This window comes from Heterodontus francisci, chromosome 36, assembly GCF_036365525.1.
Source record: "Heterodontus francisci isolate sHetFra1 chromosome 36, sHetFra1.hap1, whole genome shotgun sequence".
Classification (NCBI taxonomy): Eukaryota; Metazoa; Chordata; class Chondrichthyes; order Heterodontiformes; family Heterodontidae; genus Heterodontus; species Heterodontus francisci.
This window is the reverse complement of record NC_090406.1, coordinates 26,485,371-26,510,191: the sequence shown is the minus strand read 5'-3', so window position 1 is coordinate 26,510,191 and position 24,821 is coordinate 26,485,371. Positions and strand designations below refer to the sequence as shown.

Here is a 24,821-nt window from a genome sequence, read left to right as displayed (position 1 = left end):
GTCATGGATGTCAACTTGTCAGTAGGCCCAATCCACTAGAACCAGTACGCAGCGCACTGCTACTGGCTGAATCATGGGAGTATGTAGCAGTTGACCTCTCAGGTCCTTTTCCATCAGGTGAGTCCATACTAGTGGTGATTGACTATTACAGCCGTTATTATGAGTATGTGGCAATGAAGTCTCCAATGGCAGAGAAAACTATGTTTGCATTGACTGAAATATTTGTAAGGCATGGTCTACCAGGCACTTTGTATTCAGACAGTGGGCCACAATTCATTTCACAGACTTGAGCACATTACATGCAAGTCACAGGCATTCCCCATCACAGAGTAACACCTAAATGGCCACAGGCAGATTGGGAAGTGGAACATCAAAACCAATCCTTCGAGAAACGGGTGAGGATCGCTCAGGCTGAGAGTAAAGACAGGAAGGAGGTGTTGTTGTCATGTGTGGCCATGTATAGAGCAACTACAAACACCACAATGGGAAAGAGTCCAGCTGAATTCTTATTTGGTTGCAAATTTTGCACCAAGATACCAGAGCTGAGGGACGTTAGAGTTGATCAGGAGGTTCAAGATCAAGATGCTAAGAAAAAGGATACTGCAAAGTTTTATGCAGACAGAAGGAGAGCTAGACAGTCTGATGTGATGCCAGGTGATGAAGCATTGCTGAGACAGGAGAGTTCGAGTAAGATGGATACATTACATTACCCCAAGCTGTACACGTGGGAAACACTGACTGTGCAGTTGCCAAAAGGAGTACTGTATGATAGAAACTTTTCATGTATCAAAAAGTATCATGGTGACAAAAACACAGTAGCAGATGAACCAGATGTAGAAATTGAGGCAAAGCTGACATCTAGCAAGCCAGAAGTCCAAGCCAGCAATGCTGATGGCAGGCAGGCAACTTGCTATCCAGAGAGCAAATCACCAGTTTCAGAGGGGCCAATGACGCTTTCTAATCTTGATGTGGTGACCAGAATTCCTGAGATAACAGGCAGACCACGGCACGAGAGGAGATCATCCAAAGCGATATGAAGATTATGAGTGTGATTTATTGACAGAACATGAAATTGGAAATCAGTTTGGAGCAACAATTGGTGATTTAAAACAATGTGATTTTAAGTTGCAAAACAGAAGATCTTGACACAAAGCATGTGCCTCGATGTGCAGTTTTGTGTTTTGATCATGTTCAAAAGAAAAAGGGTGTATATTGAACACTGCCCTTGAAAGCAAATTGAAGAAATTCATTTACTCAGTGAGTTGGGAAAATAATGATTTGTTAAGCTTGTTTGCAAAATGTATTACCATATGTTTGGTAAGAGATGGAGTCTAAGCTACAGATACCAAGCAGAGAAATCATTGTCGTGTTTTGATCTGATGGGAGGGATGTCATGATAGCTGATTGTATGTGTGGGCTTGAGTATAGAGACTATACAGTACTTGGAAGAGAAACTGAAAGGAACTCTATGTAGTCTGGGGAGTCACCTAACCTGTGGGATTGTTGTAAGGTCAGATAGCACATATAGCACCAGTAAGAAGGAGGCTCCATTAAAAAGCTTGTAAAATCTTTGTTAAAGTTAAAACTGTGACTTCAAGTGTGATTCTTTCAGCCTGAGATGTGACAACCCGTTACAGGTCCCGGCGGGAGCTCCTGAAGTGGGTGCCGTCGCCTCCTGTGACATGTGTGGCCGCCCGACTGCCATATTGCGGCAGGCAGCCACGTAACATATTGGAGATGTGGGACCTGTCCAATTGTGCGATGGGGCAGGCTCTGATGTGGTGATTGCAGCATCCGATGACTCCAGCGCAGGTGCTGGCGCCATACTTAAAGCACTGCCAGCCCTTCTTGTATTGCTGCCTTTCACTGAATCACTGATTCTGGATTGCTGCTGGACCCAGTGAAGAGATATTCAAACTTCTGTCTCCCCACCCCCCCTCCCCCAGAAAAGGACGTACCACCATTAGCACACAGTGGGAGTGACCTGGTATCATATCTCAGGCAAGACACCAGGTGGCCCCACAGTTTAGCGATACCTCCCTGGAGATTCTCCTCCAGGCTGCAAGGGAAAGGGCAGGAGGTCCTCTTTCCAAGGCATGACAAAAAGAGGTCCTCCAGCCTGACTAAGCAAGACTGGATGGAGAACGCCGAGTAAGTCAGCAGCCTTGGGATCACCCCATGCAACTGGGTCCAGTGTACAAAGAGAGTGAACAACCTCCTTCGTTCTGCCAAAGTGAGCACTCCACATCTCTCTCCACTTTGAGGATTGCATGTGGCTATGCAAAAGGCAATGTGACATGGGGAGGGAGTCACCACAAAGGCGCCAGCAAGGGGTGAGGCTTCTTGGTTCTTGTCTCCCTGGCCCGTCGCTCAATGTGCCTGGCCTCTGGTCCAAGGGGTTTAATATCCAATGCTGCCTACTCATTCGCCTCCTCGATGTCCTCCTCATCAGTTGAGGGCTGGCGATCAATCATGTCCTCTTCATGCAAGGACTCCCCCCTCTGCAGTGCTAGATTGTGCAGAGCGCAGCAGACCACCATGTTATGTGAGACCCTTGCTGGGGCATACTGGGGCAACCAGATCAATCGAGGCACCGGAATCTCATCTTTAGCAGTCCAATGGCCTGCTCGATTGTTGCTTGGGTAGAGCCGTGGCAAGTGTTGTCCTCCCCTCTGCTGCAGTTCAAGGGTTCCTCACAGGCGTCAGTAGCCATGTCTTCAGTGGGTAGCCCTTGTGCCCAAGAATCCATCCCTGAAGGTGAGCAGGGGGCATGAAAAGCTGAGACATCTGGGATTGCCAAAGTATGTAGATTGCTTCCCACGCACCTGCAGGAAATGCTTTTGGTGGTCGCAGACCAGGTGAACATTGATAGAATGGAAGCCAGATGGCTTGTCCTTTGGAGCCTTGATGGCCACATGCATTCACTCTATCACACCTTTCACCTGGGATAATCCAGTGACGGCCCAGAAGCCAATGGCCCTCTCTGTCTGACTGTCAGTGTCGGTCCGGTAGCGCACATAGCCGCCGGCCCTCTTGAACAGGGTGTTGGCCACTTCCTTGATGCAGCAGTGAGCTGCTGCCTGGGAAACCCCACATCTGTCCCCAGTGGATCCCTGGAAAGAGCCAGATGTATAAAAGTTGAGTGCCATGGTGAACTTCAGGGCCACGGGCATAGGGTAACCACCGAATGCCATAGGTCACAACTCGTCCTGCAGCATGGCACATAAGTCGGTAACAGCCTACCTGGAGAGCCACAGTCTTCACTGACATTGCCGCTCAGACATTTACAGGTAGATGAGGCGAGCCCGGTACACTCACTGGCGCAGGTTGGCCCTTCTTAGCTGGGCTGGCTGCTGTTGCTCAGGTCTTGGGGCTTCATGGGCGAGTGCAGCTGCCTCCTGGCCCTCCCTCCATTGGAGCCACTGCATTGTGCCATGGGCGTCCACAAAGACAGGGTGTATAAGACCCATGCCAGCTGATCAGTAGCCCTCCAGAGCACTGTCCTTGCAGAGACAAACTTGTCTTGGCACCTTTCACTTTGGAATACACACTAATGGCCCTCAGTGCCCACCCTGCAGAGAGCCCAGCATCCGATACCATGACCACCGGACCCTGTAACCTGAGACCAAGCCCACCTGTGCAGAGTCACCTGAGACACATCTCCCATGTGCAGAGTGCCCAGCACTGCAGGCTGACAGTGCCCTCCCATCCCGCCCCCCCATTCCCTATCTAATGTTCCTTATGGCTGCCTTCCTGAGGTCTCGCCTTGGTGCCACTATCTTTAAGCAATCTGCGATCAGAAGGTAGGCGATCCCTTACCTGCCTTTGACTTAATTCCAACCCCCCCCCCATTGAACTGCCATCTGTTCCACCGCACCTCCATTCCCACTTCTGCTGGCCTCATTAAATTCCGCCTATGTGTGCTCGGAAGGCATTCAACAAAGTGCCACTCAGGAGGCTTATTAAGCAGATGAAAGCCAATGGAATTAAGGGGAAAGTGGCAGTATGGATACAGAATGGGCTCAGTGACAGGAAGCAGAGGGTGGTGGTGGATGGGTGTTTTTCAGACTGGGATGTCTTTGCAGTGGTGTTCGCCGAGAGTCATTTTGGGTCCATTAGTCTTTTCAATTTTTACAGACTTTGGCATAGGGAGCAGTGTCATAAAGTTTGCAGATGATACGAAAATTGGAACCGTAGTAGATAGTGATGAGGATTGTTGTAGACTTCAGGATGGCATAGACAGAATTGTGAAATGGGCAGAAGCATGGCAGATGGAGTTCAATATGGGAGGACTAATATGGAAAGACAGTATATTAATAAAAGGCATGCATTTATAAAGTGCAGATGAGCAGCAAGACTTGGTGTCCATATACACAAATCCTTAAAGGTGGAACAGCAAGTTGTTAAAAATGTGTATGGGTTACTTGGGTTTATAAATAGAGGCGTATAGTATAAAAGCAAAAGCATCTTCTTCGCAAGCCTCCTATGTGGCACTTTGTTGAATGCCTTCCAAAAGTCCATGGACCCGATTTTAACTATGTAAGTGAATGCGTTTTAAGTAGGTTAAAATCAGACCTCATTTATGCAATATCTACTGCACTACCTTGATCAACTTTCTCTGTTACCTCATCAAAGAATTCAATCATGCTAGAATAATATAAATCACAGGTTAGGCCTCAACTGGAATATTTTGGACAATTCAGGCACCACATTTCAGGAAAGATGTAAAGACCTCAGAAAGGGTACAGAAGAATTTAACCAGGATGTTACCAGTGATAAGGGACTTATGTTACAAGGAGACGTTGGATAGGTTGGGACTGTTCTCTTTGGAACAGAGAAGGTTAGGAGATGATGAGAGGCTAGAGTAGGTAGAGAAAAGCTATTCCCTCTGGCGAGTGGGTCAACAACCCCAGAAGGTCATAGATTCAAAATCATTGGCAAAAGATCTAGAGGGGAGATGAGAAGAAATGTGTTCACTCAGAGAGTTTGAAGGATCTGGAAAACCCTACCTGAAAAATGGTGGACGCGGATTCCAAAAATAATTGTAAAAAGGATTCGGACAAGTACTTGTGGATATGATAATTGCAGGGTTAGGGACAAAAAGTAGGAGTGTGGAACCAAGCATGTCTGCTCTGTCAAGGAGCAAGCACATACACAATGGGCCAATTGGCCTCCATCTTTGCTATAAGTTTCTATGATTCCATGTTAGCATAAATCAGTTACATGCAAACCCAAATGCTTTTATTGTAATTACATTTTGAGTCTGTTTCTCAAAAATTATTTCCTAGTTAAGGCAAAACATGCTTCTAGTGTTCAAAATGTAATAGCTGACAAAAGTCACATTGCAACTTTCCATTGTCAAAGTCGGCTGTTACTTCCTCAAAAAGTCAAGGAATTTGATCAGACTGGATCTCCTACTCTGAGGAATGTTGGGTCCTGTTTACTATGTTACCTTCAGTTCTTTCTGATGATCCACTCTGTTATTTTTTCAGTTATTGGTGTGAAACTATTGGGTCTGTGGTTACCAGCGTTTTTTCAATGTCATTATATCTACATAGTTTCAGTGAATTACATGCAGCAGTGAAATTCTCGCACGTATGAGGTGAAATTTACTTGTAGCTCTTCTTGGATATTTCTTCATAGGAAATTCAGATAGAGGATAGCAAAGAGGCTAGTCGTATCCCTATTGTTCAGAATCCTTTTTATTTGGCAAAGTTTTCATATTCTCTTATGTATTCAAACTATTAACATTGTCTTTTACATTTTCTGTAAAAAAGGATACCCAAACTCATTGCAAAATAAAATTTGCATATTGTAATAGATATGCAGCAATACATGCATGGTACATTTCCCTCCTTTAGTCACAAAATCGAATTGTCTGATTTCTTAAAATATTCAATGTAATCTGTACCTCACAGAGACAGTGTCCATTTTTATGGGTTTCTGGAACTGTTGCAAATCATCCAATACAACATTTACGTGTCTGTTAGTACTCCTTTACATAATACTACATATAAAATTAAAATAATTTTGCAGTGGCAGTAAATTGGAGTCAAACATGGACTCATCTTACTCTATATTGACCTTTACAACCAAGAATAATCCTGTATACTTTTCATTTCAGAGATTAAATATGCAGCAGTGCTAGGAGAACAGTCAGTCTGGCTGGTAGTATTAGCAAGGACAAAGTAGGACAGAATGCAGTGGTTGATGATAAGGGGAGCATTGTCGTGAAGGTTGCAGAGAGTGATAAAATGTCTATCTTAAAGGATAATAGGATAATATTTGACTTCTTTCTCGATCCAAATGTTAAATGCAAGTAAAAAGCAGAAAAAAATTAACCATACAAGAATAGCAAAAGAGAATACTGGCCACAAAATACTCATGCCACAGAATAGATAATCAAGGTGAGTATGAGCTTAGGTTGGTCAGAGAATAAATATTTTGCAACTGCAGATACCACACACCCAATCCATCATGAATGAGCTAGGTCAAAGAAATGTTAGGAATAACATTAAAATACCTAATCTGCAATTCAATTCAGAATTTACTCTGCAGACTATGAAAGTGTAACAAACACCAGGAAATGCTGCTTATTAACTACGGTGTTGAAATGTGGAAATACATATCATTCAGATTAAAGACCATTCTTTGTTAGATTTTCTTTTATCTAAAGCTCCATTCTCCACAATTACATTTAAAACAGCACGCCACTTGAAAATTATGCAGGGCGAGGGTGGGAGGCAGTGGCGGGGGGTGGGGAGCAGTGGGGGGTGGTAATGATGAGGTGGGATTACATGACAATTAGAATCCATTCTAATTTGAAATGCTAACCAGTTAAAGTGTCAGTGTCTGTGGAAGTTCACTCTTCGTATATATCAGGACTATATAGATGAAGATGAGCTGCAATTACATCATTTCTCCAGGGTCGTGTGTGTGTGTGTGTGTGCACGCGCTACCCCGAATACAAATAAACACACTTCAGGTGCTCTATGCTTTCATTGTAAACATTAATATTCAGCATTGTTTTTTGATTGAATATGTTTTGGAATTTGATATAAAGCATGTTTCCATTTTTACAAGCCAATGTATTTTTTTCAATTATTAGAATTGTTACATGTGTCAAATTGGATAAGCGTATCATCTGTATTCATTTCATATCCTTCAAGCACAGGCTCGAGACTCACATAGTAGTTGATTCTGTTTCTGAGATGCAGGAAATATAAATTGATTGACATTTGTTTTCAGTCACCTGGGTTTTTTTTTTCTTAGATTAGTCTATAAAACTCAAATAAAGATTGAATTGCAGTCTCTAACTCACTTAGCAATATTTGCAGTTAGTCTACAGTCTGTTAATCATTAGTGAATTATCACAATACGCAGAATGATGCCTGCATTTTGGGTACATGTTCCTGCTGCTTGTACACTCTGCAGCACTGCAGAAAGCCATGAGGCAGACCCTTTCCCTATAACAAGAGAGAAAGGGAACTGAAATAAAATGCATTCATTTTTAAAATCTGGCTTATGTTTTGTTTCCATCCATTATATGCGCAAACAATTATCTTTGTAATTTTCCACTAAACTTTCTGTTAAAGGGAAAACAAGAATTCAATTTGAAAGTGTTTGGAGCATCTACTACCATAATGACATTATTTTCTGAGTGTCATTCTACATGTTATCATCAAATCTTGGGCACCAAATAGGAGTTCGGTGGAAGCAAGATATGGTGTTTCAAAGCTGGAGGGGGACAAAGCCGGCAGGACCAACTTAAACATTCAGATAACTGTGAGATTGGTCTCCTTTATCAGAATTTCATTTTAAATTTCTCCTATAATCTGGAGAATACCAGGACATGATGTTGGCCTAGAAGTGTAGAATTGGCCTTGTACCACTCAATTGAACTTGATACCATTATCTTACCAGCCTGAAGTTGACGGGGCTCAGAAGATTGGATCAGTGGAGATCTGATGATCAAAATGGTAAGAGGCACCATTCCCTCCCCAGGCCAGTTGAGGCCCTTAAGTGGCAAATCAATGGCCACAAGTGCCTCTTCCTGGCTCCATCTCAATTTTGTAGAAGGCAGAAGGGAGCACCACTGTGGGGAGATACTGCCAGGTAAAGCCTGGTGGCCTCCTAGTGGGATCAGGAGGGGTCCCTCCTTTGAGGGCAATCACCAGTGCCCCCTCCAGGGAAACCCCTCACCAACCCCAGCCCCACCTCATTACTGGGGCCTGCCTGAATGGCCCTAAAGACCCGACCCCACTCACCTGTCCCAGGGTCCTCATCAATCTTCTGGTCTCTTTGTACTGCAGGGCCTTCTGCAGTACCAGCTGTGGCCACTGTCCCAGTCGGCAGTTAATTGCCTGCTCGCTGTGAAATTCCACCAGTATTCCAATGGAGGGCCAAGGCAAGTTCTCCCCCTGCCCTCGGGACCCCGATGCTGGAATAAAATCCGCCCCTAAGTAACAGAGGTACTCATTATCCACTTCATCTCTGACTCGGAGCAGGGCTGGACTCCCATTCTTGTTACCAAGCTTGAATGGAATATTGCATATCTAGGTACAAACAAAAGCATTTTATTTAGATACAAGAAAACAGATTATTATTCAGTAAAATCTAGGCTGCATGCTGTGCTTCAGGCATAGATAGTACTCAGGCAATCTCAGCCAGCAAATTAACCCTGTTTGATCATGCTCCATTCTGTAACAACAGATCTGTTAGGTATCAACCATGGCTCAGTTGGTAGCAATCTTGTGTTTGAGATAGAGGATTGTGAGTTCAACTCCCACGCCAGAGATTTGAATGCAAAAAAAAATCTAGGCTGACACTCAGGGCATTACTGAGGGAGTGCTGCACTGTCAAAGGTGCCTTATTTTGGTTGAGACGTTAAACCAAGGCTCTGTCTGCTCTCTCAGGTGGAGGTAAAAGATTCCATGGTACTATTTTAAAGAAGAGCAAGGGCGTTATCCCTGGTGTCCTGGCCAATATTTATCCCTCAGTCAACATCACTGAAAACAGATTAACTGGTCATTATCACATTGCTGTCTGTGGAAGCTTGCTGTGCGTAAATTGGTTGCTGGGTTTCTTATATTGCAACAGTGATTACAATTCAATAAGTACTTCATTGGCTGTAAAGTGCTTTGGGACATCCTGAGGTAGTGAAAGGCACTATATAAATGCAAATTCTTTCTTTTTGTTTCATGCACAACCTTAGTTATTGTCAGAAACACAACTTTGTTCCAAAACCACAAATTATTATCAATATACATTAAGTAATCTACTTGGCAGTGGTCAAGACAAAAGAAAGAAGTTATGCCAATTAAACTAATTGTTTTGGGCAGCAGTATGCCTAAAGAGCTAAAGGGTTATATTTGTTCTGACCTTCCTGGCCCCAATCTGTTAATCACTGCCATGGAGATGGACTTGGAATTAATTACTGCAAAAGAAATCATCTCTGGAGAACATTCCTTGACATAGTTTGATTGACAGCACCCAGGAATGCTCTGACAGAGAAAATGTAGCATTACTGGAATAGAATATGGGAAGTGTACTGTACTTTACATTCTGAGCTGTGATTTTTGGTAAAGTTTCATCTGGAAGGCAATTATTAGTAAATTCAAACATTTAGAACTTTACCATTTCAAAATATCCAGTTTGATAAAATTAGCATTTTGGACTATTACAATTTCATGAAATAATTACATTTCTATTTACTCATTTTTAAAATCTCTCTTTTAAATATCAGTTTGGCTCAATGGTAGCACTGTCACCGCTATGTTAGAATATTGTAGATTCAAACCCCAGGATGAGTGCCTAATTTACGCATATACTTCAGTCTAGTACTGAGGGAGTGCTGCATTCTGCATGGGACATTAACCTGAGGCCTCTTCCAATTGTTTGGCTAGATGCAAAGGTTGCTGTGAGACACTTTCTAGGAAGAGCAGAAATTTCCCTTGGTACCTGGGCTAACATTCATCCCTAAGCCAACTGATTACTTATCTCACAAGCTGGTGATGGGATCCTGCTGTGTGCCGATTGACTACAGCCTTTTTCACAAAATGATAAGTGAGTACACTTCAAGAAAGTTTTTCATTGTCTGTGAAGTGCTCTGGGATGTCTTGAGGATGTAAAAGATGATATTTAAATGTAAGTTCATAACTTCCTTTACTCTGAGTAAAACCCATATAAAAGGACTAATAAAGGTCATTATGTAATTTGTATCATCTGCAAAACCATCAAGTAACGTTCAATAAACTACATCTCTGTTGAATCTATGTACTAACAGTCAACACATAATGTTTTCCTTATTTGCTAAGCGCTGCACACATGGCTATGCGTGTTATGCCCACTCTTGAACCCAGTTTCAAGCAGAACACAAGAAATAGGAGCAGAAGTAGACCATATGGCCCATCGAGCCTGCTCCGCCATTCAATACGATCATGGCTGATCGTGGGCTTCAATTCCACTTTCCTGCCCGCTCCCCATATCCCTTGATTTCATGTGAGACAAAAGATCTATCTATCCCAGCCTTATATGTATTCAATGATGGAGCATCCACAACCCTCTGGGGTAGAAAATTCCAAAGATTCACAACCCTTAGAGTGTAATAATTTCTCCTCGTCTCAGTCCTGACTGATCGGCCCCTTATCCTGATACTGTGCCCCCGTGTTCTAGATTCCCCGACCAGTGGAAACAATCGCTCAGCTTCTACCCTATCAAGCCCTTTCAGAATCTTGTATGTCTCAATTAGATCGCCTCCCATTCTTCTAAATCCCAGAGAATATAGGCCCAATTTCCTCAGCCTCTCATCGTAGGACAACCCTCTCGTCCCAGGGACCAATTTAGTAAATCTTTGCTGCACCACCTCCAGTGCAAGTATATCCTTTCTTCAATGTGGAGACCAAAACTGCACACAGTATTCCAGGTGCGGTCTCACCAAAGCCCTGTGCAGTTTTAGTAAGACTTCTTTATTCCTGTACTCTAATCCTCTTGCAATAACGGCCAACATGCCATTTGCCTTCCTAATAGCCTGCTCCACCTGCATGTTAACTTTATGCATTCCTTGTACAAGTATGCCCCAAGTCTCTCTGAACATCAACACTTAACAGTTTCACACCTTTGAAAAATTATTCTGCTTTTCTATTTTTATGACCAAAGTGAACAACTTCACACTTCCCTACATTATACTCCATTTGCCATCTTGTTGCCCACTCACTTAACCCGTCTATATCTCTTTGCAGCCTCTTTATGTCCTCCCTGCAGCTTACCTTTCCACCGAATTTGTATCATTAGCAAACTTAGATACGTTACTCTCTGTCTCCTCATCCAAGTCATTAATATAGAGTTTAAATAGCTGAGGCCCCAACACTGATCCTTGTGGCACCTCACTATTCACTGCCTGCCAACTTGAAAATGCCCCATTTATGCCCACTCTCTGCTTCCGGTCTGTTACCCAATCCTGTATCTACGCGAATATATTACCCCCAGCACCATGAGCCCTCGTCTATTAATCTTTTATGTGGCACCTTATCGAATGCCTTTTGGAAATCCAGGTATACTACATCTACTGGTTCCCCTTTATCTACCCTACTAGTTACATCCTCAAAACCTCTAATAAATCTTTCAAACAGGATCTCCCTTTAGTGAAACCATGCTGACTTGTTCTAATCTTACTATGCTTTTCAAAGTGCAATGTTAAAACTTCTTTAATAACAGTTTCCAGTATCTTCCCAACGACTGTTGTTAGACTAACTGGCCTGTAGTTCCCTGTTTTCTCTCTACCTCATTTCTTTAAAAGCAGTGTAACATTTGCCAACTTCCAATCTGACGGGACCATTCCTGAATCTAAGGAATTCTGGAAAATTATAGCCAGTGCATCCACTGTCTCTTCAACTATTTCTTTTGGAACCCTAGGATGTAGACCATCCGGTTGCAGGACTTGTCAGATTTTTTTCTTTTTTTTCCTTTTTAGAGATACAGCACTGAAACAGGCCCTTTGAGTCTATGCTGACCAACAACCACCCATTTATACTAATCCTACATTAATCCCATATTCCCTACCACATCCCCACCATTCTCCTACCACCTACCTACACTAGATTTTACAATGGCCAATTTACCTATCAACCTGCAAGTTTTTGGCTGTGGGAGGAAACCGGAGCATCTGGCAGAAACCCACGCAGTCACAGGGAAACTCCACACAGGCAGTACCCGGAACTGAACCTGGTTGCTGGAGCTGTGAGGCTGTGGTGCTAACCACTGCGCCACTCTCAAGTTTCACCAATACTTTTTTCTTGGACTATTTCTGGTATGGAACCAGTGTCTTCTACTGTGAAGACAGACACAATTATTTGTTCAATACCTCTGCCATTTCCTCAGTCCCCATGATGATTTCTCCTGTCTCTGCCTCTACTTGAGGCACTCTCTTCCTTTTTATGTACTTATAAAAGCTCTTACAATCTATTTGTATATTACTGACTAGTTTACTCTCATTATATTTTTTCCCTTTTTATCAACCTTTTGGTGGCCCTTTGCTGGTTTCTAAAAACTCCCAATCCTCAGATTGACTATGTCAGAATGGACTACATTGGCATAATTAACTGTTAAATGCCCTTGCTTGAAGATACAATAACGATCGCTCATCCCAGTCCCACAAAACAATCAGTTATCTCAATTAGCAAGTGATTTGTAATACCATCTCTTCTCACTTTCAGATCTCTTTAAAAAATTATTCTTGCTTGTCTCCCTGATCATGTCACATGTCAACATGTGATATTTTCCATCATTCAGCCAAGCAGTTCTTTCTTGATCTCTGGTCTGACCACTTCATTCAACCAATGGACCATCCTAAAGATGCTATACTTCCAGCTGCACCACTATGTAATGCGAATAGATGCACCAAAGAGACTCAAACCTGAAAATCTTAATGAAGGGAACTCCCTCAGGGATCTCAGTGTAAAATAGTGACATTTCTGTTAATATTAGTGAAGAGACCAATATATCCCCGACAAGTGTTATGAAAACTGTTTTATATTCCACTCTGCCCTAAGGTCATACTGAAAATAGAAAAGTCAAAAAGCAATTATGTTCATTGCAGCCGCGGGGAGATGCTGCCTGCAGAGTTCTGGCCAATCGAAGGGCCAGCGGCTCTGCAGTACCAGAAGCACCAGCGCAAGTTGTAGGAAGCCCTACATACCGATGAATGAAGGAGACCCCAGGAGAGATAAGTGAGGTTGGGGGTCCCTGGGGCCATTCAGGCAGGCCCCGGCGACAGCGTGGAGGAGGGGTGGTGTGAGTGAGGGTGGGAGTGGTGGTCTTCCCACGGCAATGGACATCGCTGCTAGAAGGGGGAGTCCTCTGGGGTCCTGGATTGCCCCAAAGGAGGGACCCCCACCCCAACCCCACTAGGAGGCCACCTAGCTTAACCTGGCAGTATCTCCCTGCGGCTGCAGACCCCTTCGCCTTCAATAAAATCAAACATCCATGCAACTTATTGTTAATCTTGGAGGTGAAGGCAGGAAGAGGGCCTTTAATTGACCACTTAAGGGTCTCAATTAGCCTGGGGCGAGAAGGTCTTCCATGGCCATCCCCACCTTGGACAAAAATGGAAGGGGGCCCGGGTGATATCGGGAATGGCTCCCCCTGCCATTTTGTTTGCCACCCCCCCCACACCCCCCCCCCTCCCCACCACTGCCTGCATGCCCACCTCCAAGGGCAGAGCAAAATTCTGCTCTATTAAGTGGTGACTTGGCCATAAGGACTCCCCAGAGTAAAATAGCCTGCAGACACTCCCTGCTTAGGTTCACACATAAATAATGAATGAGATGCCATGACTTCCAGCATCCATGAAACTGTTTTCCCACATAAGATCATCACCATAAAGAGAGGCAGGAGAAAAGTGGGGAAAAATCAAAAATAAAATATGAAAATATAAAAGGAGTCTAATAATTTTATTTTTTAAAAATCCCGCAAGCTATTACTGAAAGAGATCTGCTGTACTGAACTAGCATGGACATTCCTAATTTTAGAATAAGTGTGCTGCAGATTGAGCTGAAAAATAAATTGCGTGTTTATTCATTTGATAAACTTTCTAAACTAGCAATATTTAAATCTGAATTATTAATATCCCTTATTAGTGGTGCAAACCAAAAAATGCGCAATAACTTGATGGCAGCTAAGACAAATTTGATTCATTTACCATTTCATAATTTTTTTAAATGTTGGAGAATTGCCATTTTTTTATAATTTATGACATAGAATGAACATCATTGCTTTTTGACTTTTCTATTTTCAGTATGACCTTAGGGCAGAGTGGAATATAAAACAGTTTCAATAACACTTGTCGGGGATATATTGGTCTCTTCACTAATATTAACAGAAATGTCACCACTTTACACTCAAGCTGACCTTTATGTTAACATTAGCAAACAGAAAAATTATCCCCATATGTGAAAATGTTTTAAGGGCATGGATCTGAATTGTAGAGAAGAGACCAGTAGTTCATCTCTGGTGTCCTGGAAAGTAGGCCAGGATTGTGACAACAAGCGAAAGTCTCACCCAAAGCCTGTTGAGACGGGTCAGCAAATCCATCCCTTTAAATAATTATGGTGAAACTTAAACAATCTATCTCAAACTGTTGACTATGGCAGTAAATTGTAAATGATTTATTGCTCAATACTTAGCATTCTTGCATAAAGATGGGGTTTTGATATTGACTTTCAACAAAAAAAGTGCGAAATTATTATTTTCACCCAGAAATGTTAATTTTAAAAACAGTTAAGAATGATTGAACAAGTATTTTCATAACCTGAAAATTGCAGCTGAAAAATAAGGGAGGATTTTTAAATTGGCAAAATGTGGGTGCATGGTTTGCAAAGACTTAGGGATGGATACCACTTAAAATTCATTAATTGTAATCTTGTAATCACTCTCTATAACCATTTCAATTGGTGCAACTTGTTCTTTGCAATAGGTTCATTAAGTGAGCGTGCCCAGTGATACCTCTGCCCAGTCATAGAGTCGTACAGCATAGAAACATCCCTATCTATACTAATCCAGATGCCTCTTAAATGTAGATATTAGCAATAAGTTGCATGGATGTTTGATTTTTTAAAAATTGTTCGGGGAATGTGGGCGTCGCTGGCTAGGCCAGCATTTATTGCCCATCCCTAATTGCCCTTGAGAAGGTGGTGGTGAGCTGCCTTCTTGAACCGCTGCAGTCCTTGGGATGTAGGTACACCCACAGTGCTGTTCAGAAGAGAGTTCCAGGATTTTGACCCAGTTACAGTGAGGAAACAGCGATATTGTTCCAAGTCAAGGTGATGTGTGGCTTGGAGGGGAACCTGCAGGTGGTGGTGTTCCCATGCATCTGCTGCCCTTGTCATTCTAGGTAGTAGAGGTCGCGGGTTTGGAAGGTGCTGTCAAAAGAGCCTTGGTGAGTTACTGCAGTGCATCTTGTAGATGGTACATATGGTGGTGGAGGGAGAATGCTGAAGGTGGTGGATTGGGTGCCAATCAAGTGGGCTGCTTTGTCCTGGATGGTATCAAGCTTCCTGAGTGTTGTTGGAGCTGCACCCATCCAGGCAAGTGGACAGTATTCCATCACACTCCTGACTTGTGCCTTGTAGATGTGGACAGACATTGAAGAGATAGGAGGCGAGTTATTCACCCAAGAATTCCCAGCCTCTGACCTGCTCTTGTGGCCACAGCATTTATGTGGCTGGTCCAGTTCAGTTTCCAGTCAATGGTAACCCCTCAGGATGTTGATAGGGTGGGATTCAGTGATGGAACATACGAATTAGGAGCAGGAGTAGGTCACTCAGCCCTTCGAGCCTGCTCTGCCATTCAATAAGTTCATGGCTGAACTGATTACTCCACATTTTCATCGACCCTTCGATAACCTTCCACCCCCTTGCTTATCAAGAATCTATCTAACTCTGCCTTAAAAATATTCAAAGACTCTGCTTCTACCACCTTTTGAGACAGTTCCAAAGAATCATGACCCTCAGCGAGAAATAAATTCTCCTCATCTCTGTCTTAAATGGGCGAACCCTTATTTTTAAACAGTGATCCCTAGTTCTAGATTCTCCCACAAGGGGAAACATCCTTTCCACATCCACCCTGTCAAGACCCCTCAGGGTCTTATATGTAATGATAACGCCATTGAATGTCAAAGGGAGATAGTTAGATTCTCTCTTGTTGGAGATGGTCATTGCCTGGCACTTGTGTGGCACAGGTGTTACTTGCCACTTATCTGCCCAAGCCTGGATGTTGTCCAGGTCTTGCTGCATATGGACATGGGCTGCTTCAGTATCTGAGGAGTCGTGAATGGTGCTAAACATTGTGCAATCATCAGCGAACATCCCACTTCTGACCTTATGATGGAGGAAAGGCCATTGATGAAGCAGCTGAAGATGGTTGGGCCTAGGACACTACCCTGAGCAATGATGTCCTGGGACTGAGATGATTGACCTCCAACAACCACAACCATCTTCCTTTGTGCTTCTTTTGTGAAAATGAAAGAGTCACGCAGGCATTATCGCTAACTTTATTTAAATGGCTGTGTCCTCGGTTTTCTTGGATCATGGAGGATTTGCTTCTAATCAGAGACAAGTAGGTGAATCGTCATTCAATATCATTACAAAGGAACCCTTGCTAAGAGTTCAGTGCAACTGTTGATCAATCAAGTGGCTCTCACAAAACCAACATTCATTCCACTTAAGAGTGTGCCAAAGCATCTATCCAGAAACTACAAAGTCCAGCACCCTCTAGTAAGTTATTGGTACCTTTCAAAACGCCTCAATCAATCAATGGTGCAAGATGAAAGATGTAATTTGTTCACACCTTCATTTGTGACAAAAGAAAATGGATGGATCAAGTCGCTCAGTCAGCAAATCCCTGCTCTTGCATACTTGTCCCAGCTGCTTAGTATGAGGTAATGATGCCTTGGTTGAGGATGCTTGTTATTGAAATTGAAAATACTTTCTGGTTTGTTCTTCAGTCAGAGTGAATCCAAACACATCTAATCTGGTGCGGTGTCTGAACATATTCCTCACTCTCCTGAGGTAGCTGATGCAGCATTAAAGTGTAACTCCAGCTCTTGCCATCCACTCTATACAGCTCACCTTTGTGAAAGGTACCCTTAGATGTCATGCTGTACCACCTTCCGCTGCACATTCCATCCAGTAGCATTTCTACAGAATCATCAATAAATCTTCCCCCCTTGGTATTCAATGGTATGCCTCTGCTCCGTTTTCCCCAAAATTGTATTCATTGCAGAGAAATCTCATCCTCTTTTTATAACTGTTGCCTACTCTGTGAACATGATGAAGAAGCCACCCTCTTGCCTCATTATTTAAAACTAAAAACTTAGGTCATTTCATAAATGGTAAATGGCAACAGATGTCACAACACAAATGGTTTATGCAACAAGCTCTCTTCAAATTTACTTGAGTGTAAATAGATGACAGTTCACACCAGCCTGAATCACAATATGCCGTAGCTTCATTTCTTTTCACTCATGCCAACTGTTTATATTGCAGTTTTTAGTTTGGAGCAAATCCAGACTCAACTTAGAATCAAATTAACTGCAACAAATAGATTTCTGATCGTGCTCACAATTTTTCTACAAGCAGTACGCTGGAGATCTTTTCAAATGGTTTATGAAGTTGCTGCAGGCAGTATTCAGAGGAATTTTTACCTCTGTATTAACAGTGATAATATTCAAAAGTAACTCGATATCACCATTTCAGCTTCTCAAATTGAATCCAAGCATCATAACACCACTATTACATATTTTTGGGATGTAAGTATTCAATGTTGCTTGCAATGATATTGGCCACCACTTTGTACTACTGCTGCTGTGCTATTTGTCTGGGTACCTGGTGCCCAGCATTGGGAAAGAGGACCTCCTTCCTGATATTTATCTGCTTAACAAGCACCTCCACAGCTTCATTTGAAAACCTAGGCTCCAGGTTGCAGGACTGCCGGCACTGAGTTTGAAAAACGATGTTCTTCATATAAAGTGTGCACCTGTCCTTTAAGAGGTGTAGACTGACTTTAAATAGCAGGAACCCAACTGGAATTCGCCCCTACCCAATGGTCGAGTCACAGAGTCATTCACAGCACAGAAGTAAGCCATTCAGCCCATCGAGTCGATGTCAGAGCTGTCTATTTGGAGCACGAATACCACTAGCCCTGGATATTAGACATCATCAAGTGGGCGTAGTGGACCTCCTCCTATTTATATAACCTGAAAATTGCCCTTTACACAGCTAATAAGATTTCTAGAGGAGGTCATTGAGTGAGGAAAGGTTTCCCAATCTAAACTATTACACAGAAACAAACGTCCACAGAGATGTGGTTAGCACTTTGGTGCTTTAACACACTTAATGGTGCAATGATACCACATGGGTTGTATCTGACATTTGATGAGTGTGTAAACTCAGCCGCATGTTGTAGGGAGTGGCTAAATCAAGTTCACCTGCTTCCCTACATGGAACTTAGTGAAAAATAAGAGTGCGGGCACCAAGCACTGTATCTTGCACATGCTGGCAGCTGGTTACAGAACAGTATTGGCAAAGGTTCCGAAGAAGGGTCACTGACCCGAAACGTTAACTCTGCTTCTCTTTCCACAGATGCTGCCAGACCTGCTGAGTGGTTCCAGCATTTCTTAATTTTATTTCAGATTTCCAGCATCCGCAGTATTTGGCTTTTATTATAGTATTGGCAAAGACCAGTCTTTCTCTCCCTCTGTGTCAAGAAAGGTGTATGAAATAGAGAGACTTAAGGAATTAATGAGGAAAAGGGAATACAAAATAAAGCACAGGTACTTAGACAAAAATGAATCTTATTTATCAAAACCAGAGCATGTTTTCAAACATATCTATGCTCTCTGTACATCAGGCGTAAAATAGTGTGAATAATTTTTGGCATTCAGCCAGTTTGTATCCAGTGTACTGTAATCTAAACCCATTTACTGTGCCAATGAAACCTCTCATGCTTAGCGATCACATAATAGCTGCATAAGAATAAGCCTTTTCTCAGTGGTTTTCATTTCATCTGCCTGAAGCAATCTGTGATGAACAAATGCATGTTAGATATTAGATGGTGTTTTGTGCACAGTAACGTTAGCTTTCTTCTTCAGTCTAATCAATTTAATTCAAGCAGGCCTTTCACAAAGGTTCTGTGTGTCAACTTTGCCCACAGCAGAAGTGAATTCAAAAGATGATCTTGTTTCCTGCATCTTGTTAAAAAAAACTAGACTATTTAGACTACTATGGGATATGAACCTCTAGATATGGTCATTTAATTCCTATGCTCTGAATACTTGCATTGTTCACCTTACTTTATAATGTTTCCTCATATTACTTGTTCCTTGCTGATTTGGCTTGTTAAAACTCTGTCTTATAACATTAAACACAATTTTGTTCAACACAGTGCATTTTATGATCCATGCTGCATACTTCAGGTGCATAATCAGGGCAAGTATATTTTTGTGACAATCGTATTGGACAGAAACTTCTTCTGCCAGTTAACCACCATTAAATCACTCGCCCTGACCTCCTTTTCATGTTTGACCTTTTCCACAATGTGTCCATTGAGTCCTGAGTGCCTTCATTTAAATAAATGACAGCATTGGCCATTGGAGCTGCAGCTCTGAATTTCCTGCTTTTACACTGGAAATATACCTACTCAGACTGAGAATTCTAAGGTGCAGCTGTTCCTGAATGTATGCCAATCAGTAGTCCAATGGATATGCAAATGAACAGATACAGGAAATTCCAGTACAAACGCATCCCCAGACCATCAGCGGGCTCAATTGTTTTCCATTAGTGTAACAGCGACAGCAACTCAACATGTGGAAATTCACCACCATAGCGAGGAAATATAACTGGCATTGTGACTGGAACAATACATCAAACAACAGCTCTCTCACATTTTTTGGTTATAAATCATTGTTAGGTTTAACTAAATTAAGGAAAGATCAATCTTTTTGTAGAAACAGTGACTGTAATCTAAAAACTGAAAGTATCTTGCAGTTCCCTTCAAGGTAAGCAACCGGCCCTTGATGGAACCTATTCAGTTAATTTTTAGCTCCAAATGAAATTTAATTTGGCTCCAGGAGTCAAAGAGAGGAATATTGAGACAGCTCTCTAAGGTAGTAAAGGTCCATTCCAAGAGCTCCTTGCAAAGAAAATTTTCCAGACTTTCCTCTAGTCCTAAATGACAAATGGAAACATCATGATTAATACTGCAAGCAGCCAATCAGAGATAGAATCAAGACATGAATTGTATTCCTAGTTCCAAACCCTGTAGTGAAAGTATAGGTCAGCCAAGAAAACATTTCTTCAAACGAAATAATAAATGTGATTTGTAACAATGTGACAGCATAATTACATCTGATGTGAAAGCTAATACTCTATCTGGGGTCTTGGTCTTCTAACAAAACCTCAGAACAAATAAGTGAGCCAAAATACGAAGTAGATGTTATTACAGGTTATATATTTTTCATGCACTAGAGTGGAACTGAGTGGAATTTTAGCTGCACAGAAAATTGCTGTATGTTCCTTTAAGGTTTATAGGCATGTTGTTTAACCATGAATAGAAACACGAAGGATTTCCACCTTTCTGTTGCTAATTGGTTGAGTGATGAATTTCCAGCTTATCTCTATGACCTCCAGCACTTGAAGATGTTACAAACTCCAGTGCTTGATATCCAGTTACTTTTCAAACTTTTTTCTTGAAAATGAGTAATAGTTTCATTCACGGAGGAAGAAAAACATAATTTTGTGAGGAAGTTTGCCATAATTCCATGCATTTTTTTATTCATTCATGGGATGTGGGCATCGCTTGCTAGGCCAGCATTTATTGCCCATGCCTAATTGCCCTTGAGAAGGTGGTGGTGAGCTGCCTCCTTTGCAGTCGTTGGGGTGTAGATACACCAAAAGTGCTGTTAGGAAAGGAGTGCCAGGATTTTGACCCAGTGACAGTAAAGGAATACTGACATTGTTCCAAGTCAGGATGGAGCGTGGCTTGCAGGGGAACTTACAGATGGTGGTTTTCCCATGCATCTGCTGCCCTTGTCCTCCTAGGTGGTAGAGGTCATGGGTTTGGAAGGTGCTGTCGAAGAAGACTTGCTGCAGTGCATCTTGTAGCTGGTAAACACGGTGGTGGAGGGAGTGAATGTTGAAGGTGGTGGATGGAGTGCCAATCAAGCGGGCTTGACACCATCCAGGACAAAGCGGGCTGCTTTGTCCTGGATGGTGTCAAGCTTCTTGTGTGTTTTTGGAGCTCCACCCATTCAAGCAAGTGGAGAGTATTCCATCACACTCCTGACTTGTGGACAGGCATTGGGGAGTCAGGAGATGAGTTTCCAGCATCTGACCTGCTGTTGTGGCCACAGTATTTATGTGGCTACTCCAGTTCAGTTTCTGGTCAATGGTAACCCCAAGGATGTTGATAGTGGGGGATTCAGTGATGGTAATGCCATTGAACATTAATGGGCAATGGTTAGATCCTCTCCTGTTTGAGATGGTCATTGCCTGGCACTTGTGTGGCACGAATGTTACTTGCCACTTATCAGCCCAAGCCAGGATGTTGTTCAGGTCTGATGCCATACTCGGTCAAATGCTGCCTTGATGTCACTTCACCTCTTAATTTCAGCTCTTTTCTCCATGTCTGGACCAAAGCTTTAATTAGGTCAGGATCTGAATGGCCCTGGTAGAACCCAAACTGAGCATCAGTGAGCAGGATATTGCTGAGCAAATGCTGCTTGATAACGCTGTCGACGACCCCTTCTATCACTTTGCTGATGATCGAGGGTAGACTAATGGGGCGATAATTGACAGGGTTTGTCCTGCTTTTTGTGTACAAGACATACTTGGGCAATTTTCCACATTGCTGGGTAGATGCCAGTGTTGTAGCTATACTGGAACAGCTTGGCTAGGGCCAAGGCTAGTTCTGGAGTGCAAGTCTTCGGTACTATTGCTGGAATATTGTCAGGACCCATAGCCTTTGCAGAATCCAGTGCCTTCGGCCGTTTCTTGATATCATGTGGAGTGAATTGGATTGGCTGATGACGGGCATCTGTGATGCTGGGGACCTCAGGAGTAGGTCGAGATGGATCATCCACTCGGCACTTCTGGCTGCAGATGGTGCAAATGCTTCAGCTTTGTCTTTTGCACCCATGAGCTGAGCTCCCCCATCATTGACGATGGGAATATTTATGGAGCTTCCTCCTCCTGTTAGTTGTTGAATTGTCCACCACCATTCATGACTGGATGTGGCAGGACTGCCAAGATTAGATATGATCTGTTGGTTATGGGATCGCTTAGCCCTACCTACCGCATGCTGCTTCCGCTGTTTGGCATGCAAGTCGTCCTGTGTTGTAGCTTCACCAGCCTGATGCTGCTCCTGGCTTGCCCTCCTGCATTCTTCTTTGAACCAGGATTGGTTCCCCGGCTTGATGGTAATGGTAGAGTGGGGGATATGGCGGGCCATGAGGTTACAGATTGTGGTTGAATACCATTCTGCTGCTGATGATGGCTCACAGCACCTCATGGATGCCCAGTTTTGAGTTGCTAGATCTGTTCGAAATCTGTCCTATTTAGCACGGTGGTAGTGCCACACAACACAATGGTGGGTATCCTCACTGTGAAGACGGGACATCGCCTCCACAAGGACTGTGCGGTGGTCACTCCTACCAATACTGCCATGGACAGATGCATCTGCGACTGGTAAATTAGTGAGGACGAAGCCAAGTAGCTTTTTCCCTCTTGTTGGTTCCTTCACCACCTGCCATCAGTCTAGCAGCTATGTCCTTTAGGACTCAGCCAGCTCGATCAGTAGTGGTGCTACCCAGCCACCCTCGGTGAGGAACATTGAAGTCCCCCACCCAGAGTATATTCTGTGTCCTTGCCACCCTTAGTGCTTCTTCCACTTGGTGCTCAACATGGAGAAGCACTAATTCATCAGCCAAGGGGCAGGGTGGGGGGGCACGGTAGGTGGTAATGAGCAGTAGGTTCTCTTGCCCATGTTTGACCTGATGCCATGAGACCTCATGGGGTCTGGAGTCAATGTTGAGAACTCCCAGGGCAACTCCCTCCTGACTCTATACCACTGTGTTGCCACCTCTAGTGGGTGTGTCCTGCTGGTGGGACAGGACATACACAGGGATGGTGATGGCGGTGTCAGGGATATTGTCTGTAAGGCATGATTCCGTGAGTATGACTATATCAGGCTGTTGCTTGACAAGTCTGTGGGACAGCTCTCTCAATTTTGGCACAAGCCCCCAGATGTTAGTAAGGAGGACTTTGCAGGGTCGACAGGGCTGCGTTTGCCATTGTTGTTTCCGGTGCCTAGGTCGATGCCGGGTGGTCCGTCCGGTTTCATTCATTTTCTGACACTTTGTAGCAGTTAGATACAACTGAGTGGCTTGCTAGGCCATTTCAGAGGGCATTTAAGAGTCAACCACATTGCTGTGGGTCTGGAGTCACATGTAGGCCAGACCAGGTAAGGATGGCAGATTTCCTTCCCTAAGGGACGCGACTGAACCAGATGGTTTATCAACAATCGACAATGGTTTCATGGTCACCATTAGACGAGCTTTTAAATTCAGATTTATTAATTGAATTCAAATTTCACCATTTGCCATGGTGGGATTCGAACCTATGTCCCCAGAGCATTAGCCTGGGCCCTGGATTACTAGTCCAGTGATCTTCAAGAAGAAATTGATGACTGGCATTTATTATGGGCAAATGCAAAGTAATGAGACTTGGGAAGAGAAATCATCTATGTGAACATGGATTGGATAGCCCTAGACTACTAGGCAAAACACAACAGATGAATCTTGGGGTATTGCTTGATAGTTGACTGAAACCAACAGCACAGTGGGCACTGCGGTAAGGAAAGTTAATGGGACCCTGGGATATACAGCCAGAAGGGTAGAGCACAGAAACACAAATCCCAGGAGGTCATAATAAGTCTGTTTGAGGCACTGATAATACTATGCCTGAAGTGTTGTGTACAGCCCTGGTCACTGTACTTCAAGGCATCTGAGCTGTGAGGAGAGACGGAAGAGCCCAGGAAGTAGTTGCTTTTGGTGAAATGGTTGTCAGTTTAGTATGTTACATATGAGTAAGCACAAATGTAATGTATTTTCCCCATAATATATTTCGATTAATTTTTTAGATTGCAGGATATGTCCTCCAGCTTCACCAGTCATCATAAACACAATTGATTCCACACCTGCTGAGAGCAGTCTTGAATTTTATTCTGGGCTTCTGAGTACCTCAAAGAAGTAAAGAACTAAAGCTAATTGATGCTCGAGGGATCAATTATTTTAAAAGAATGCTGCCCCTCCGATCACTCTGGGGAATGAAGAGTTTTTTTCTCTTTTAGTATTTGACATATTAGAAACCTTGCGTTCCCTATCTGAGTTGCAGGATGCTTCCCTGTGCTCTGCCTCCTCAGTAGCATGGTCATCTCCACAAACAGAATCTGCTGCAGCCACTGGACATGTGCTTGAAATATCTAAATCACTCCATCTGTGAGATTGGGGACAAGTTCATCAGCTGACCAAAGAAATGGGTGGAAGTTTGATCTCATCCTGCTATCAACTCGGAAGTCTGAGAGACCATCACATTTCAGGTGTTATTTCAAACAATTTCTCTTAAGTTAATTTTAATTAAGTAACTTTTTTGCAGGTGATTACCTTGTTCCTATACTTTCATGTTGCGGTCGTTCTGAAACCCCAACAGTATGTTTGGCAGTTCATTCGCACAACTCCCCTGTCCCTTGTCTGTCATAAAATATGCATCATT

General features: G+C 43.1%; 1 protein-coding gene across 6 annotated transcripts in view; it reads left to right on the top strand.

Annotated features, from left to right (window-relative positions):
- The window catches only part of LOC137351682 (leucine-rich repeat and immunoglobulin-like domain-containing nogo receptor-interacting protein 2), a 192,576-nt gene that overhangs the window by 90,771 nt on the left and 76,984 nt on the right, over positions 1 to 24,821 (top strand). The window contains exon 1 of one of the 6 annotated variants that reach the window (XM_068016386.1): positions 24,537 to 24,648. The exons of the other annotated variants lie outside the window; for them this stretch is intronic. The gene's annotated coding sequence lies outside the window, so the exon portion shown is untranslated. Of the gene's footprint in view, positions 1 to 24,536; positions 24,649 to 24,821 lie in introns of those variants that run through there. 6 annotated transcript variants of the gene reach the window in all.